Raw genomic sequence first — 16,511 nt, 5'->3', positions numbered from 1 at the left:
AGCTGACTTCTAAGAAAGATCTGGCTGATGATATTGCATGCAGTAGCAGTATTATTTCCCGGGCTATAATACAGTTTTCACTAACATGGTTGAAGGTAGAATCTCCATTAGCTACCCACTCCAACACTCTTAGTAAACCCACAGTCCAAGTAAGAAGGGTCATCTGGTTCTGCAAATGCAGCTTCAAGACCAATAGGTTGCCTACTTGTTCCGATCAGATTGTTTCTCTGAAGCCCACTTAAAAATTCTGGAACCAGCCCTGTTTGTATCTGGGTATCACCTCCATGCTAGAGCCACTTTCTTGCTTTTACTTTTCTTGAGGCAAGGCTGTCTCTCTTTCATTATAGTAGAATGTGATTCCAGGATAAGATAATGTTGATTTTTGTGTATGTTCTATCCGTTTTGTTTTTTTTTAAAAAAGGAAAAAAGGAAAACAGAGTATTTAGCAAGCTGGATTCTGACAGCATTGGTTACCTTCAGAAGGTGGATGTGTAATTCAAAATAGAGATGGAGCTATTTTGCCTTGGTCATTTTTGCTTTTTTATTTTTGAGACAAGAGTTTCACTCTTGTTGCCCAGGCTGGAGTGCAGAGGCGCGATCTCAGCTCACTGCAACTTCAGCCTCCTGGGTTCAAACAATTATCCTGCCTCACCCTCTTGGGTAGCTGGGATTACAGGCACCCGCCACCACGCCCAGCTAATTTTTGTATTTTTAGTAGAGACAGGGTAGGGTTTTACCATGTTGGCCAGGCTGGTCTCTAACTCCTTACCTCATGATCCGACTGCCTCAGCCTCCCAAAGTGCTGGGGTTACAGGTGTAAGCCAGCACACCCAGCCATTTTTACTTTTAATATACGAAATATCCCTACATGCATATCACCCATCTCATTCTGAAATTCATTTATCTGAGAGACAAGCCCGGAGAAGGCTTAATGGACAAACCACATTCCTGGGGGTATGTGAAAGAAGGAGGGCTTGTCCATTGCAGATACTGCTGGTGAGGAATAGAGAGTTATGTGGCAGAGTAGAAGAAAGTAGGAGAGGAGAGGAAATGCCATTTACTCCTCAGAATCAAAGGAGGAAGGTTGCCGTAGACAGTTATATCTTACATCTTTGGGAAGTTCAGCTGGAACCACAGTTGGAAACGAATGTCAGTGCCAGGGCTATGATTTGTGTTCATTGCTGAGCACTAGATAAATGCCTGTGTTTATAAATACAAATTATATTTTGCAAAGATGATGTAAATAAGTCTTCTGAGACAGATCCAGAAGTCAGATTCCAGAGCTGGAAGTCATGAGTGATTTTGATAATGTTTGTAAAATACTTTGAGCTCCTCAGCTCCAGCATGTGATGTGAGCGTGTCTCTACATAGGAATTTGTATGTATTACTGATGAGCAACACTGCTGACTGAAATAAAACCCAAAATAGGGTGAGGAAGAGCGTTCTCTGACATTTAAAAGCAAACAATTTCTGGAATGAAGTTACAGAAAATATCAATAGTTGTTTATAAGCATAGCGTGGGAATGTTTCATTCAAAGCACATGAATTTAACTAAAACGTTTAACTTGCTCTCTAAAGACTAGTTTTCTTTGCCTGCTAGTCACAGACTTGAAACAGAAAGTAAATCCTATGTCGAGGATTAAATTCTAGAATAAGAACATTGTAAGGTAAGAAAACTTGAAAACTCACGATTCTTTTTAGATATACAGAATTTTAGCGAAATAGTTTTTCTTTTAAGAAAGATGTAGGGAGGCGGGTGAATGCAAGGAACAGAATGTAGTAAAATGCTTTTCATGAAATAAGATTAATCTCCTATCCTGAATGAAAACAGAGGCAGAAGACAGCCATCCAGTGAGTGCTTTGTAAATCACATTATTAGGGCTTGCTTAAAGCATTCACCTAGTGTTCTATATGGAGGTGGTTGGTGGAACTGCCATATGCCAGCTTGGGTCTGGGCCAGGGAGGCATGCAGGAAAGGTTTTGCATTCCAGCCATCCTCTCCTGCCTGGCAAAAAGCACTTTTTGTATGTGGTGGAAGTACCCAAGTTATTTGTACACAATGGGAGGCTGAAATTTCATTTCCACATGAAATTAGTGAATAATGGCTTTCAAGACTCACTGAATAAGCATCCCCAAGACACAGTCCGCATTGTAAGTCTGTACAGGACGCCAGCCATCTGGATGAAAAATAAATCAGTTATGCAGCTACTTTGGGGGGCATCAGAGATGGGCATGCAAGGGTGAAGTGTATGGACACTGTATTGGAGCATTTGCTTTTCATCAGGGCTTTGTTGTGGCCAAGTTTTGTCACTTCTGTGATCCCATGTCACTCTTGTACTGTTCGAAGTCACTAACTTACTAAGCCAGAAATGCATGTATTTTGATCTCCAATTGTAATATATTGGCCACTGGGTATCTGTTTAATGGTTTTATCTTACTATTTAATTATCTTTATTGTTTACCATTTCTTAAAATACACGTTCACATTAATTTTGGATTTTAGGCTTTAGGAGAGTAGGTATTCTATCTGCATGGTGGCTAAGTTCGTAACTCTGGAATGCACAACTCTAGGCAGTGTTTTTCAATAATGTGGCGTATATTTTCTCCAAATGGTGATGGTGAGGTCTCCTTTCTGGCTAATGTAAGACTAACTGTTAAAATATGATTTGAGAAAATGATTTCAGTTTTGGGAAGGGTTATTTGAAAAAAAATAAGGCCAGGGTTATTTATTGTTAGATAGTCAGGCATTGGTAATTTGCCTACATATAATAATTAAAGCTAAAGCATGGAAACCAAACTGAGAGAAGCAGATGGAAACATCCCCTAGGTAAGTCTGAACATTTGTTCTTAAAAATGGAACAAGTTCTAGCAAGCTGTGTAATCATTTTAATTACACCTGACTTTGATTTTTAAAAAATGTTGGCAAAGCAGTGTTTCAGTTTTATTTAACTTACTTTAGTTTCCTTCAAAAACTCTTTATAATTTGGCACAGAAACAGGGTATAAATAAAAGGTAGCAGGATTTGAAGGAAATCAGTTAATGAGCTATAAAATAATTCTTTGGTCTGAGATTTTTTAGAGAATAGAAAATATCAAAATCTAACTGGTACAGTCAAATACCTTGATTTTCCTATAGTCTAGTTCTATAACAGAAAAGTATTTCTACTTCCTGTATAGAGTATACAGGAAGAAATGAGATACCAATAGAGTTTCCTTGATTTGCTAGAATTCCATGTTGTGGTATTTCATGGAATATAGTACTCAAAATCTACATGAATATCATAACTATTTGTTTCATGCTCTTGTAAATTTGTTGATTCACATACTTCTCTAAATAAATGGGCTAGCAGTTGGAGTTTGCTGCATTTTGCAGTCTGAGCTGTTCACTGAAATTGTATTAGTGGGATTTAGCTTGTAATTTTACAGTGTAATCTTTATACATTAATTAATTTTGAGGCAGCTGCTCATTAAAAATTCTTTCTAGTAAACACAATAAGTGAACATATTTTAGAAGATGCCAGCACATAATGTATTAAATGGATTTAATAAGTGAGTTTGGCTAATTAATTTGATTGGCAAGTATGAGAAGTCCATATTTATGGGAATCCAACATGATTGACTGTACAATAGTATTTTAAATCCTGTTTTAACATTAGGGATTGTATGTATAACGTAAGGACCTCATAAAGGAATTGGGGTTCACTATTAACCTGGAATGGAAGATATATTACCAGGTAACATACAGACTGAGAGAACTGGAAGGGGATTTTACAGACCCTCTTTCATTCATTCCTCTTGCTTTGTAATGAGAAAACCGAGACCAGACAGGTTGTAAGACTAAACAGTTCTGTGGTAGAGGAAATGGAAACAGGACCTTGGCCCCTGATACTTGAAATGCTTTTTTAAAACCTGCCTGTGGAACATGTCTTCACGGAACCTCCTTGTCTAGAGGAGAATGAGATAAGGCTAGAAGTTACTGCTGAGCCCTTTCATTTATAAGTGAAGAATGCTTTGCTCTGGAGTGGACCTAGTTGGGACTGCTTAAAAAGATTTTGGAGTCTTTTTCCAGAAGTCGTTTAGGAGAGACTAGACAAGTGTAAGTAAGTACTGGATGGTACTGATTGAATGAGAAAAAATAAGCAAGAACAACAGTGCCTCTGTCTTCTTTCTAACAGGGAGACAAGCCATTTCATGAAGGAGCTTCTTTCTCATCCACAAGACTGACAGCCTTCTACCGTTAGTCATAGAGAGAATGCTATAGGCTCTGTGGTCCTGTGGCCATCTGGAGGCTCTGGCAGTGATACCACCAGAGAGTTTACCAAAGGCTGGGTTTGAAGCCACTGCCTTGGCCATGGCCCACATGGGGGATTGAGTTCTATCCGTGGATTCTTTTTCTCTCCAGGAGCTTCAAGCACGTGAGCCACTCAGATCCTAGACCTGGGAAAAGGTGCAGAATCACAGATATATTGTATTATAAGTGGAGGGGGAGGTAAGAAAGGATAAAATAGGTGTTCATATAATTAAAGTGTCACTTTTTTGAGAAAAACTAAAGTGAGTAAACTTTCCATCACTTGCCTAAGCCAGTTAACCTCAAGATAACAGAAATCGTGCTCTCTTTTGCATGAGAGCAAATGACAAGTTTTCACTGGCCACAGTTGGTGGAGCTCTCCTTCCCATGCTTCTAACAACCAGAAACACCTCGTGCAGGACCCATGCCTTCACCTTCTGGTTAACTTGGTTACTTTCCATTAGTTGAGGTTGGGATGGCAAAAGTGACTTGAGAATAAAGGGGAGAGGTGCTGGTACAAACCAGTCTGAGTGCATGAGGTTTCCCTCCTACCTCCAGAGAATTGTAGCTGCATAAATTTTGCAGTTCTCCTGTTAACTAGAGCTGAGTTAATAAAGCGTCCCCCCTGCAAGGAGGAGTCTTCAATGTTGAGGTGAGACATCTTTTAAAAGGTTATTTTCAAAGCAGCAGCCTCTGCTAAGTAACATTTTTCTTTGCAGTTACATCTTCAATTGTCTTTATCACCATGCAGTGTATTTGTTTACATGTGTATCTCACTTACTAGACTGTGAGCTTCAGAAAGGTTGTTTCTGTATCTGATTCTCCTGGGGATTTCTGATGGCTGGCCCAGAGCAGAACTCAGTGTGTGTGTGTGGAATTAATGAATATTGAATGAATAAATAAATAAGTCAAATGTAAATGGATGCTTTCAAAGTCTTAAAGTTTTTTTCTTCAGTTCTTAATGCAATGTTCTAAAACTTTAGCCTTTTTAAATGTCACTTATTCTTTTGTCATCCTTTTGTTCTTGCATTTTCATAGAGCAAAGAAATATCTGTCTAGGCTCTTGATTCTGAATTAATGAGATCTGAATTAAAGTAGTCTTAACTCTATCAAGCAAGGGTTTACTTTGTTATACTTGTACACAAAATTTAAAAATAGGTCTATCTCTGCTTAGGAATATAATAATTTGTCATAATTAATCGAGGTATCAAAGTACAGTTTTTTTTTTAAAGCAATGCATTGATGTTTCCTAAAGTAAATTTTCTAGATTCAGCCAATAGGAGCATTTCTTGGTGAGTTTCTACTCTTATGTGGACTTTAAGTTGAAACCCTGTGTTTGCTACTTTTGGGACAGCTTCATAATTGAAACCTATAGAGGTAATAGACCTGTGACTGATATTCCCAAGCTGGAACTACCATTTTAATTGGATTTACTTGAAAGCTTATGAATAAAAGGCTGTGATTTTCTAATTAGTAGAGTTGATAGCATATTGTCTAAAAATGTTAACTTGATTTAGAATCCAAATGCCTTTTGATGGATTTTAAATTATATCTTAATATTTCTACTTCTAATGTATTGACTTAAATGATACATTCAAATGAAATTTCATTTTTCCTATCATCTTCTATGAAATTTACTGGATCTCAATTTGATATTTTTAATTGTGGTGTTTGTCAGACATCTAAGAGAACAGTCCTTTTACTTATAGGTAAGTAAAATCCCTTGAGTTCCTAATTATGCTGGTCACTTCACAGGTCATTAACCTATATATTTTTTTCAGAACCTAAAAACAACTGGTAGTGCATGTACGCTGAGTTCACTTATTCATAGTAGTTATGTTTTATGAAGTCACCTTAAACACTGAACCATTGCTACTAAGGAAAATACAGGGTTACATTCCTGTGAGCCTCTGGCTCTGGTTTTTTAGCTGATCAGTGCATAATCTTATGATCTTATGTGTGTTTTAGGTATGTTTCTGCTTAAATACTCCTTTTTAATATATATTGTCGATTCATCCGCATTGAACTCATAGCCGACAGCACTATGACTCATACCTGAAGCTTATCTAACACACACGTTATCATAAGACATATCACAGATTTATTTATTTATTTATTTATTTATTTATTTATTTATTTATTTATTTATTTACTTTTAATCTGAGACAGGGTCTTGATTTGTCAGCCAGGTTGAAGTGCAGTGATGTGATCTTGGCTCACTGCAGCCTCCGCTTCCCAGCTCAAGCAGTCTTCTAGCCTCGGCCTATAGAGTAAGTGGGACCAAGGCACAAGCCACCATTTTTTGTATTTTGTATTTTGTATTTTTTTTTTTTTTTGAGATGGAGTTTTACTTTTGTTGCCCAGGCTGGAGTGTAATGGCATAATCTCGGCTCACTGCAACCTCTGCCTCCTGGGTTCAAGTGATGCTCCTGCCTGAGCCTCCCAAGTAGCTGGGATTACAGGTACCCACCACCATGCCCGGATAATTTTGTATTTTTAGTAGTGACAGGGTTTCTCCATGTTGGTCAGGCTTGTCACAAACTCCTGACCTCAGGTGATCCACCCACCTCGGCCTCCCAACGTGCTGGGATTACAGGCATGAGCCACCGTGCCCGTCCTGTATTTTGTATTTTGAGCTACTATTTTCTGATATTATTATTTTTTTTGTAGAGATAGAGGTTTGCCTTGTTGCTCAGTCTGGTCTTGAACTCCTGAGCTCAAAGCGATCCACCGCCTTGGCCTCCCAAAATGCCAGGATTACAGGTGTGAGCCGCCACGCCCAGCCTGCCTTTTTGTACTCAGGAGGACTTAGTAGTTCAGTACTATAATTGGGGGCCATTTTAATCAATACAGTCACCAACAGAAAGCACAAGCGTGCAAAAAGGGGCACTAAATAGATCACAAGAAGGACACCAAGAGCTGTGGAGCATCGCCTTGCTTGACCTCAGCTTGGAATGTGCACATTGGTCACTCACATTTTCACTGCTCTGCAAGTCTGCAAGTGACAGTGAAGGCATCTTGAGCATTGATCTTGGGGTTGCAAATACATTTTAGTGAGTAGACCAATTTGGAATTGTGGAATTACCAATTTGGAATTGTGTGAGTAATGAAGACTGACTGTATTCCCACCAGAGTTTGAAGTTAAGGAATCCGAGACTCAGATGTTAAGTAGCTTCAGTTCTGTAAGCCTCTGCTAAGGACCTAACGTGCATTGAGGATGTACTGAGTCAGACGGGGTCCATCAGTGGAGACTTATGCCCCTAGTTGTTAACTGGCTTTAAGAATGTATGTCTTAAGAATTTATGTCTTAAGGCCAGTTAACAACTAGAGTCATAAGTCTCCACTGATGGACTCTTACTTATATAAATGTTTACTTAAGAATGAATTGCTTACTGTATCTAAATGTATTTGTTCTTTCCTTAACATTTGTCATCCTTCTAAAAGGTAAATTCAGTCTTTAAAACTTTAGGTAACTATTTTAAAAGTAAAATTTGACATAAAGCCTTCTCTTGCCACCCTCTAGGATGAATTACATTTCTTTTAAAAGCATCTGGAAAATTATAAAAAATGCATACAGTTTAGCCCATGGCCGAGAACTGAGAGATGGAGGTTAAAGAGACGTCAGAAAAACTGCCAACAGTTTTCTATTTTGTTCCTGATAGACTTCTCCAGATATGAGCAACATGTTAAAGAACATACAGTGGTCAGTACTGGAGTTTATGTTCCAAGAGCTAGCTTATTCCTCATGGAGAATCAGGGTTGTGGAGACCTAAATCTGCCATTTTTCAAGGCAGACTTGTCAGGGTCCAGAGAACTAATGGTCTTATAGTTTGGCAGAATAGCACACTAGTACATTTTGTTTAATGGTTATGAGTTTTACTGGGAAGGAAATGTAAGAGCCCCGCAATGTGTTGAAATCATCTATGTTGCTGATTTGTTACATGCTGTGTGGATGTCTTGAAATTCTGCAGTTTACTTTTGTTTATCTAAAGGCCTAATGTTATGGTCATAAGATCTTTCAGAAATTGGAGTTCTATCCAATTCTCTCCACTGATGGCCAGCTTTGAAATCCCCTTCATAAAAGCCTCCCTTCCTGACATTCTGGCACTTGTGGCCATACCCTGTCACAAAATGAACTCCTTAAGCTCCCATGCCTTCCTCCCTTAAGCTGTCATGAGGAGTGCTATCTGCTGCAGTTTGGAGCCTGTGTCTGCTCCCAGGTTTTAGTCTGGCTGTCTGACCCTTCTTGCCACAGTCCTGATGAGTTCTTCGATGATTTGAATCATTTATATTCAAATCATTGGTTTGATCATGTTTCCACAGCAAAGTAAAATTTCCATTAATAGCCAACAAATAATTAGGCTCCAAAGAAATTGCCTCTGTAGGTATGTGGTGAGAAGGGGTATAGTACAGTGGTTTAGAGTGTGGGCTGCACAGTTGGAAGTTCTGATTCCTCATCTATAAAGAGGAGAGATATGTATGGATTCAATAAGACAATGCATGTAAAAGCATGTAGAATAGTAGCAGCCACACAGTGATGGCTTCATGTGGTACTTACTAGCTAATCGTGTTGAGAGATTTTTGTTTTTTCCCAACTCTAACAAATTGTCAACATAGGCTTTGAAATAGCTCATCAGGCTGCCGTTGGTATCTAAAATTGGTATTTAAATGTGGTTAAGTTGTACATACAATGTATATGAAACTGGGAAATAGGAAGCATCTATATTCAGAGAATATAGATGTTTATATATAGATGAATATATTCAATTGTTTATAAACTCAGACTTGTGAAAATACTCTTTTGATGTTTTTATTTCAATACAATATGTATGTATGTCAGCAAAATGATAATATAGGAATACTGGCCAGTGTTGAAAATAACTTTATAGAGTTAGACACTATTTATGCTTGCATAAAATAGGTATTGGTAAGGTCATGGACCAAAGTAGTGTTTAACAACTTCTAGCTTTCAGAGGGCAGGGACCATATCTGTGAGTGTGTGGTTTCCAAAAATCCTTTTTCTGTATATTGATGTATACATAATAGGTCAGTGAATATAATACCGAATTAAGAACTACAAGGAGTTGTATTTTCAGCCTTTCCCATTTGTCTCTATTGCTTTTTTAACGTTTTCCTTGTCCCAGGGACACAGTGGCATGGGCTGGTTTTTACAGCACTGCAGGTTTTTCCAGAGAGCAGCAGTTATCCGTTCTTGGACTCATATAACACAGAAGCCAGTCGGTTGAATAGATTCAATGTGGCTCCTTCTGCAAGTCCTTATCTTGTTCACTGATTGCTTTGTAATTGTTATTACTTTGAAAACATTTCTTTTTCATCTATACACTCAGATTAAATAGAAGGAGACATTTTGCCATTGAGGTATATTCTTATCAAGATATTATTCTTCTGTTTTATAAATAATACTATTATTAGACGTATGATGAAACTCTTGTGTAGTCGGTGCCAAAGGAAACAAGACAATGGGCATGTGCAGTGGGGACTTAGCTAGATAGAGCCTATCTTGTTTTTCTTGCTTGCCTTTAATCAGTGCTCATATTCTCTTAAAACTTCCCTATCCATCTTTTGTGGGCACTGTTTGTGAATTTCCTTCCTTTCTTCCTTTTCTTTTGGTGACAGTGTTTCTGTTTCTTTAATTTATCAAGGTGTCACATACAACGTATTGTGCTAAAGACATTCTCCATTTGCGAGAGTCTCTGTTTGTTGCTGGGTTTTCCTTCCTTTTGGACAAAGTAGGATGTTGCTAGTTGTTTTCCCTTTGGTCTTCTGAATATATTTCAGTTTCTAACTTTTTCTATTAATGCTTTTTTTTTTTCTTTTCAATGGCTTGAGCCCTTCTCCAAAGCAGAAATATAGTTTTTAAAATGGAATTCCCATCTCTGACAATATCCATTCTTTGTTGTGACTTAAAACATTTTTAAATATTAATTTATATATATTTTTAGAGATAGACTGTTGCCATGTTGTTCAGGCTGGCCTTGAACTCCTGGGCTCAAGCAATCCCTGAGTAGCTGAAACTACAGACTCACTGCCATGCTTGGCTCTGTGACTTTTGAATATTACACCTTTCTTGTATATAGATGCCTGCAGAATCCTTTTCTCTTTGGTTTTGTTTTCTCTTTTGTCTTTTAGACAGGAAAACTTAGCTAAGAAACAGAGAAAATCCACACAGCTTTTGTGATCAAAAATAACATACGCTACAAATCTGAGTTTTATCATTATCCACTTAAAAAGTGCATCCTTTCTGTACCTATTTAGTTATATGGGAAGTGATTTTTGCTAGAAGCCATACAGAGCTTTAGCAAATGTCTTTCTTCTGGGTTTGGGAAAATGACTGGAATAAAACTAAAGGGAACAAACTCCTCAGCAATTTACATGTTCCATTTGTTTTCTTGTAAGGTTTATTAATCTTTGGTACATTTCTTTCAGAGAAACAAATTTAGAGATCACGAGAGTGGTAAGTATGCTGAATAACTTTTGGTTTTATTTGACACTGATAACAGTGAAAAGCAGACGTAGGTACCGTTAGTATTTTTTTTTTTTTGCTTTCTGAGTATTGACCCTGTCTGTTGCCTGTTTCAGTGTTCTGTTGGATATGAGAGCCATCCTAATCATTGTTGTTTCAGAGCAAATAGCTAGTGAGTTATTTATACAGCAAGTAAGTACCAAATAAAGCCTTTCAATGGAATGAATAACTTGCTGTCTGTGTTATATCTTAGTTTAGATAAGCCTAGATCCTGGTTCATCCCTTCCAACCTTCTTCACACATGAGCTTACTTAGACTGGGCTCTGTTAATTGTCACCTTCCCTAGTAACCCCTTTGACTTTCGTGAATGGGCCAGATTAAAACCCAGTAAGATGCTAGGTAACAAAGGGTGAATATGTTGATTGATTTTAAACATGTCTTTTAGTCTAGACAGATGTACTCATATTTCCATGTGTTTTCCTTTTAAACACAGTCATCCCTGGAAAGAGGACTACTTTGAATCCATGGATGACTCTATTGTAATCACTTTTACCCTTTAACTCACTTTGATTTTTCTCGATAAGATACTCAACCTCTTTGAGCCTCCGCTTTCTCCATTCTTTATTCTTGAGCCTCCATTTCTTATCACTAAAATGAGGGTATTGTTCTCAAAGACCCTCATGTAGTAGTCTATGATTTATAAGATGGTTTGGAGGGAGCCTCACAATATATTTCCCTTGGACATGAGATGTCTCGCTATCTGCTCATTACAACATATTTGAAATGGTTGACAGCAGCATCCTCTAAAAACTGTGTAGAACATTATTTGGTAAGATGCTTTATTATAAAATTTTGTACATTAGCAAAGTGAAGCCTGTCAAAACTCAAGAAACAAAGAAACTTGTCAAAGTGATTTCTAATCCTTTACCTGTAAAAACAAAGAGGTAGCAGCTATTAATATCTCACTAAAAATGCATCCTGTATATGGGAAACTAGTGTTGAAGTTGGTTTCAGAAAAAGATAGCTGAGGGAAAAGAGGAAAATGGAAAGAGGAGGAATATCTTCATGGTCTAAGTAAACAACCACATTTTATAGAAGGAAAGCTGTCTGGAGCCTTTGGGTCAGCAAGAGTAAAGCCCTTAATTATATGTAAATAAATGTGTTATTACTGGATCAAGAAGGGAGCATTGAAGAAAAGAAGTTTGCAAAAAGCTCGCAGGGTGACCAGTGTAACATTAGAACTCAGCTGAAAGGATTTGAGAGCCAGAAAAGCATTTGATTTGATTAGTATTGGGAATGTTTCCTCTAGTGTTCTTTTCTCTAATTGCACTCTTCAGGTCAGTATCTGGCTCACTAATACTTTGTTTCTTATCTATATAGTTTATAAGAATAACTCATTTAATGCCCACAGCAATGCTAGAAGGAGGTAGGACATTAAGGCACAGAGAGTATATGAGTGGAGAGAGGAGGTTATGTTATGGTAACAAATGACCTCCAGATCCTAGTGGGTTATAAACACAGTGGCATCCTTATCCAGATGTCTGTGGTGGGTCAGCTACTCTGCTAAGGTATGTGCACTTCAGGACCCAGGCCAGTGTCCTCCTTGACCATTGCTGATCATAATGAGAGAATACGGCAGATCTTGTCTGGCTCTTAGGGTTTTCTGCCCAGAAGTTATGTGTGCTGCTTCTATCCATGATTTATTGCTCAAAACAAGTGAGATGCCAAGTCTAGTATCAGTGGGGTGGGGAAGTAAAATCTTCCCAACAGAAAGGGGCGGTGTGTGTTTGTAAATAAAGATACACTCCCACAGAGAGAGAGCGAGTAACTTTCCCTAGCCAGCGAGCTGGTACGTGGAAGAGCTGGGATTCCGAACTCAAGCAGAACAGTGTCTGACTCCCATGACGAATTAAAATGGATTTTGAGAGCTTCCCATGAAATTAATCAAGGTTTCCTGTGTGTGTGTGTGTGTGTGTGGCCAGATTACTGAACAACCATATGTAATGTAAAAATCATAACTACAGCTAGAATCATGTTGCTAGCATAGCGTTAAGGTTAAGAATGAGGACTTTGGTGCCAAGAGTGCCTGTGCCCAGGCGTAGCTCTGGGGCCTTGCGGAAGATACTTAATCTCTCTGTACTTTATTTTCAATGTCTTTAAAATGGGGAAAATAATAGCACCTGTGTCATGGTTGGGGTAAGGATTAAATAAGTTAATAACTAACGTAAAGTACTTGGGATGTAATTACTATATAAATTTAATCATTATCCTCTTTTATCTTAAATGTAAACAAAATATGTTCAAAGACTGTGCTCAGCACCAGACCTATCATCTGCCTTCAGGCACGATGGGTATCTCATATCCTTTAGGAAGTGGCTTTTTGTTGGCTCTGTGTCTGAACTCACTATTTGCTTTTCCCCTCTCTTGTGTTAAGATACAAGAAATGCCCTCATTTCTTACTTTGTTCTCTCTCACTGTGTCAGTGAAATAAATGATAATTCTGAATGCTTAGATTTATTTACATATAAACAGAAAGTTTCCAATAGCCTGTTTTGACAGAATTTTTCTGCCTGGTTGTTATCCTATTTTTTTTTTTTTCTACAAAAACATCTCCTGTTGTTTGCCCACCAATTGCTTTCCTGTTTTCTGAAACACTTTTACCTCTCTTGAGACCTTAGATGGTTACACATCTAAGATTTGTTTTCTTCCTTTCAGAGTTTTACCTGGTGGAATATATATTATTTTACAGATTGGTTCCATTCATTTCGCCTCTCTTAAGATTCTAGGCTGTCTCTTATTAGATTCTTTTATTTTTCCCTCTGAAGATTCTCATTGTTGACTTTATTGTTGATTTCAGCTACTTGTCAAATCAGGTACTAATTGAATATTGTCCACATTTGGTCATGATTCAATTTTTTTACAAAGAATATAGGGACGTCTGGCTTTCTCTTTTATTCTCTGGATTTTTACAATGGACATTCTTTTAAAAGGGTCTGTTTCTTGAAATCTTGTTATTTTGAACAGTCTTCCTGGTAATGGTGTGAAGGACAGGAATAGAACAGAAAGAGACTTTCTGATTTGTTTGTGTGCCTCCTAAGACTATACTCTCTGGCTCTAATATTATACAATTTTGTGAGCATGTACACAATGTTTCATAGTTAACTTTTCTAGGAATCTGCACAGTATAAAATGTGCTGATCGTGGAGACAGTGAGAATACACAGAAATATATAGACTTAAGCTGGTTAAGTGTTTTAGAGGGAAGAATGAAGAATGTGCTTAATATAAATTGTTCAGTCACAATAACTAGGAAGGAGTCAAGATAGCATGAAAAAAGCAAGATGTAGGCTCAATGCTAGTAAAGTATTTAATGGCATACCTCAAATGGAGTTAATCTAATTGAAATGGATGCAAAAACTATTGAGTTCCAAAAACAAAAAGAGATCCGGTTATTTTTTTGCTACAGGTCCAAGTAAGGATTAATTAAGAAATACATAGAAGTATTTTTCAAAGAAAGGATGGTATAATAAAAGTATAAATTTTCCACCCATGTGGTAGACTCTAACAATTATTTCCTTCTCTTAGAACTGCCCCCAACCTAGAAGGGACAGGACCACATCTGAGACTGTGCTATATGACCCTGCCCCCAGGTCACAGCTGGTCACTTCAGGGTGTGTGCCTCACCTGTGCTATGCCAATCAGAATTTTACTCCAGGGAATTAAAACATGGAACTGACGGAGTAGAAACCAGGAGTCCCCAGAGCTCAACTAGGGCATCGTTGGAGAGTCAAGTCAAGAGGTATATGAATTCTTGCTGCAGAGATCCCTGCCGCTTACCCACCTCTTGCTTCTCCTAGAGTTTGGTGGTTCAGTTCCTCCTGAAATACCATATCACATTCAATAAATACTTCCTCTTTCTTATTCTAGCCGAAGTTTGTTTCTGTTACTTACAACCAGGAGAAACCCAACTCATACAGTCCTGAAAAGATTAGAAAAGAAGAATCTAAACAGGATACAAAGCTCAATGATGAAAATGACTTTGAAAGGAAAGTGAGATGGGTTCTGATATGTTATGAACTCGTAAACATGAATTGGCAGATGATCAGAGCATCAAATTACTCTTACCAAATGCTTCAGAGAAGGCTATTAAGTTGAATGGTTTATAAAAGTCAGTAAATTTATAGTGCTCCTGAGATTTAATAATGGCTCAGTTGGGTAGAGACCTGAGTTAATGAGGACTTGGTTATGGGCAGACCAGTTTCAAGACCACAGGTCACCTAACTCCTTACACATACAAGTGGCCAACATATGCTCCAATAATGGGGCAGCCAGAGAGTATATACATGTGTTTGCAAACCGTCTCCACTCTGGAATATGAACTAAGTCAATATTCCCCTAATAAAGCACTGAGGGAGCATCTTATACTGGGTATAGCAGTAGACTTAGTAAAAAGAATATGAAAATGAACGTACGAAAAATGTGTATGGCTGAGATTATGTGTGCCTGTGGATGTTTAGCTCTCAAGTGTGCCATTTGATCATGCATATAGTCATCTTGAACTCTTGAGAAATGGCGTGTTAAAGAAGTTCCTTCGATTAAAAAAAAAAACCTACTTTGCAGTAAAGAGTTTATAGCTCTAGAGTTATAAATTTTCATGTTTGACATCTGACGTTTATGGCTCTTAACTTTTGTAAAATGTGACTGCCATTTCCTCTTTGAAGTCTTCCTTGATTCTCCTGGTCAGAATCAAACACTCCTTCTGCCCAAAGGACATCACACTTTGCTTGGAGCGCCCATTGTATCTTCCCAAGCTATGTGTATATGTATATTCATATAGATGTGGATTATGTGCAAGCATACATAGTTGATAGATTTTATATTAAAATATATCTGGTTGTATTAGTTTGTCAGAGCTGCTGTAACAAAGTACTACAGATAGGGGGTGGCTTACACAACAAAGGTTGGTCTTGAAGTTCTGGAGACTGAAGTCCGAGATGTATTGACAAGGTTGGTTGCCTCTGAGTCTGTTCCATGCCTCTCTCCTGGCTTCTGGCGTTTGCTGTCGATCTTTGCTGTTTGTTATCACCCCAATGTATGCTTTCATCTTTATGTGGTGTTCTTCCTGTGTGTGTGTGTGTTTGTCTTCAAATTTTCCCTTTTTATAAGAACTCCACCCCTGTTGGATTAGGGCCCATTCTAGTGACCTTGTTTGAAATTGATTACCTCTGTAAAGGCCCCTGTCTCTAAGGCCACATCTGCAGTACTGGGGGTTAGGACTTCCATGTATGCATTTTTGAGGGACATTTTTCAACTCATAATGCTGAACCACAGACATGTTACCTGTATTCTGAGACCAAATGCTCCTTAACTGCAGGGACTGAGTCTCACTCATCATTGTAGTTTCCGTAGAAGCTAGCAAAGCTCCTCCAACTTAGTAAGCAACATAATATTTGTGGAATAGATTGATAGCATTTCAATCTAGCCTAAAAAACACCTTTTTGGGCCCGGTGTGGTGGTTCATGCCTGTAATCCCAGCACTTGGGGAGGCTCAAGTGGGAGGATCACTTGAGCCCAGGAATTCAAGATCAGCCTGGGCAATGGAGCAAGTCCCTGTCTCTACGAAACATTTTAAAAAAATGAGTGGGGTGACCGGGCATGGTGGCTCACACATGGTAATCCCAGTACTTTGGGAGGCCAAGGCAGGTGGATCACAAGGTCAAGAGATTGAGACCATCCTGGCC

At 38.2% G+C, this 16,511-nt stretch overlaps 1 protein-coding gene across 1 annotated transcript in view; it reads left to right on the top strand.

Moving 5' to 3' along the window:
* Window positions 1-16,511, top strand: part of NCKAP5 (NCK associated protein 5) — an 836,097-nt gene that overhangs the window by 263,343 nt on the left and 556,243 nt on the right. The window lies entirely within an intron of this gene.

The sequence above is a fragment of the Piliocolobus tephrosceles genome, chromosome 11 (genome assembly GCF_002776525.5).
Source record: "Piliocolobus tephrosceles isolate RC106 chromosome 11, ASM277652v3, whole genome shotgun sequence".
NCBI classification, from domain to species: Eukaryota; Metazoa; Chordata; class Mammalia; order Primates; family Cercopithecidae; genus Piliocolobus; species Piliocolobus tephrosceles.
Note: the sequence above shows the minus strand (reverse complement) of the source record. Positions and strands in the feature narration are given on the sequence as shown.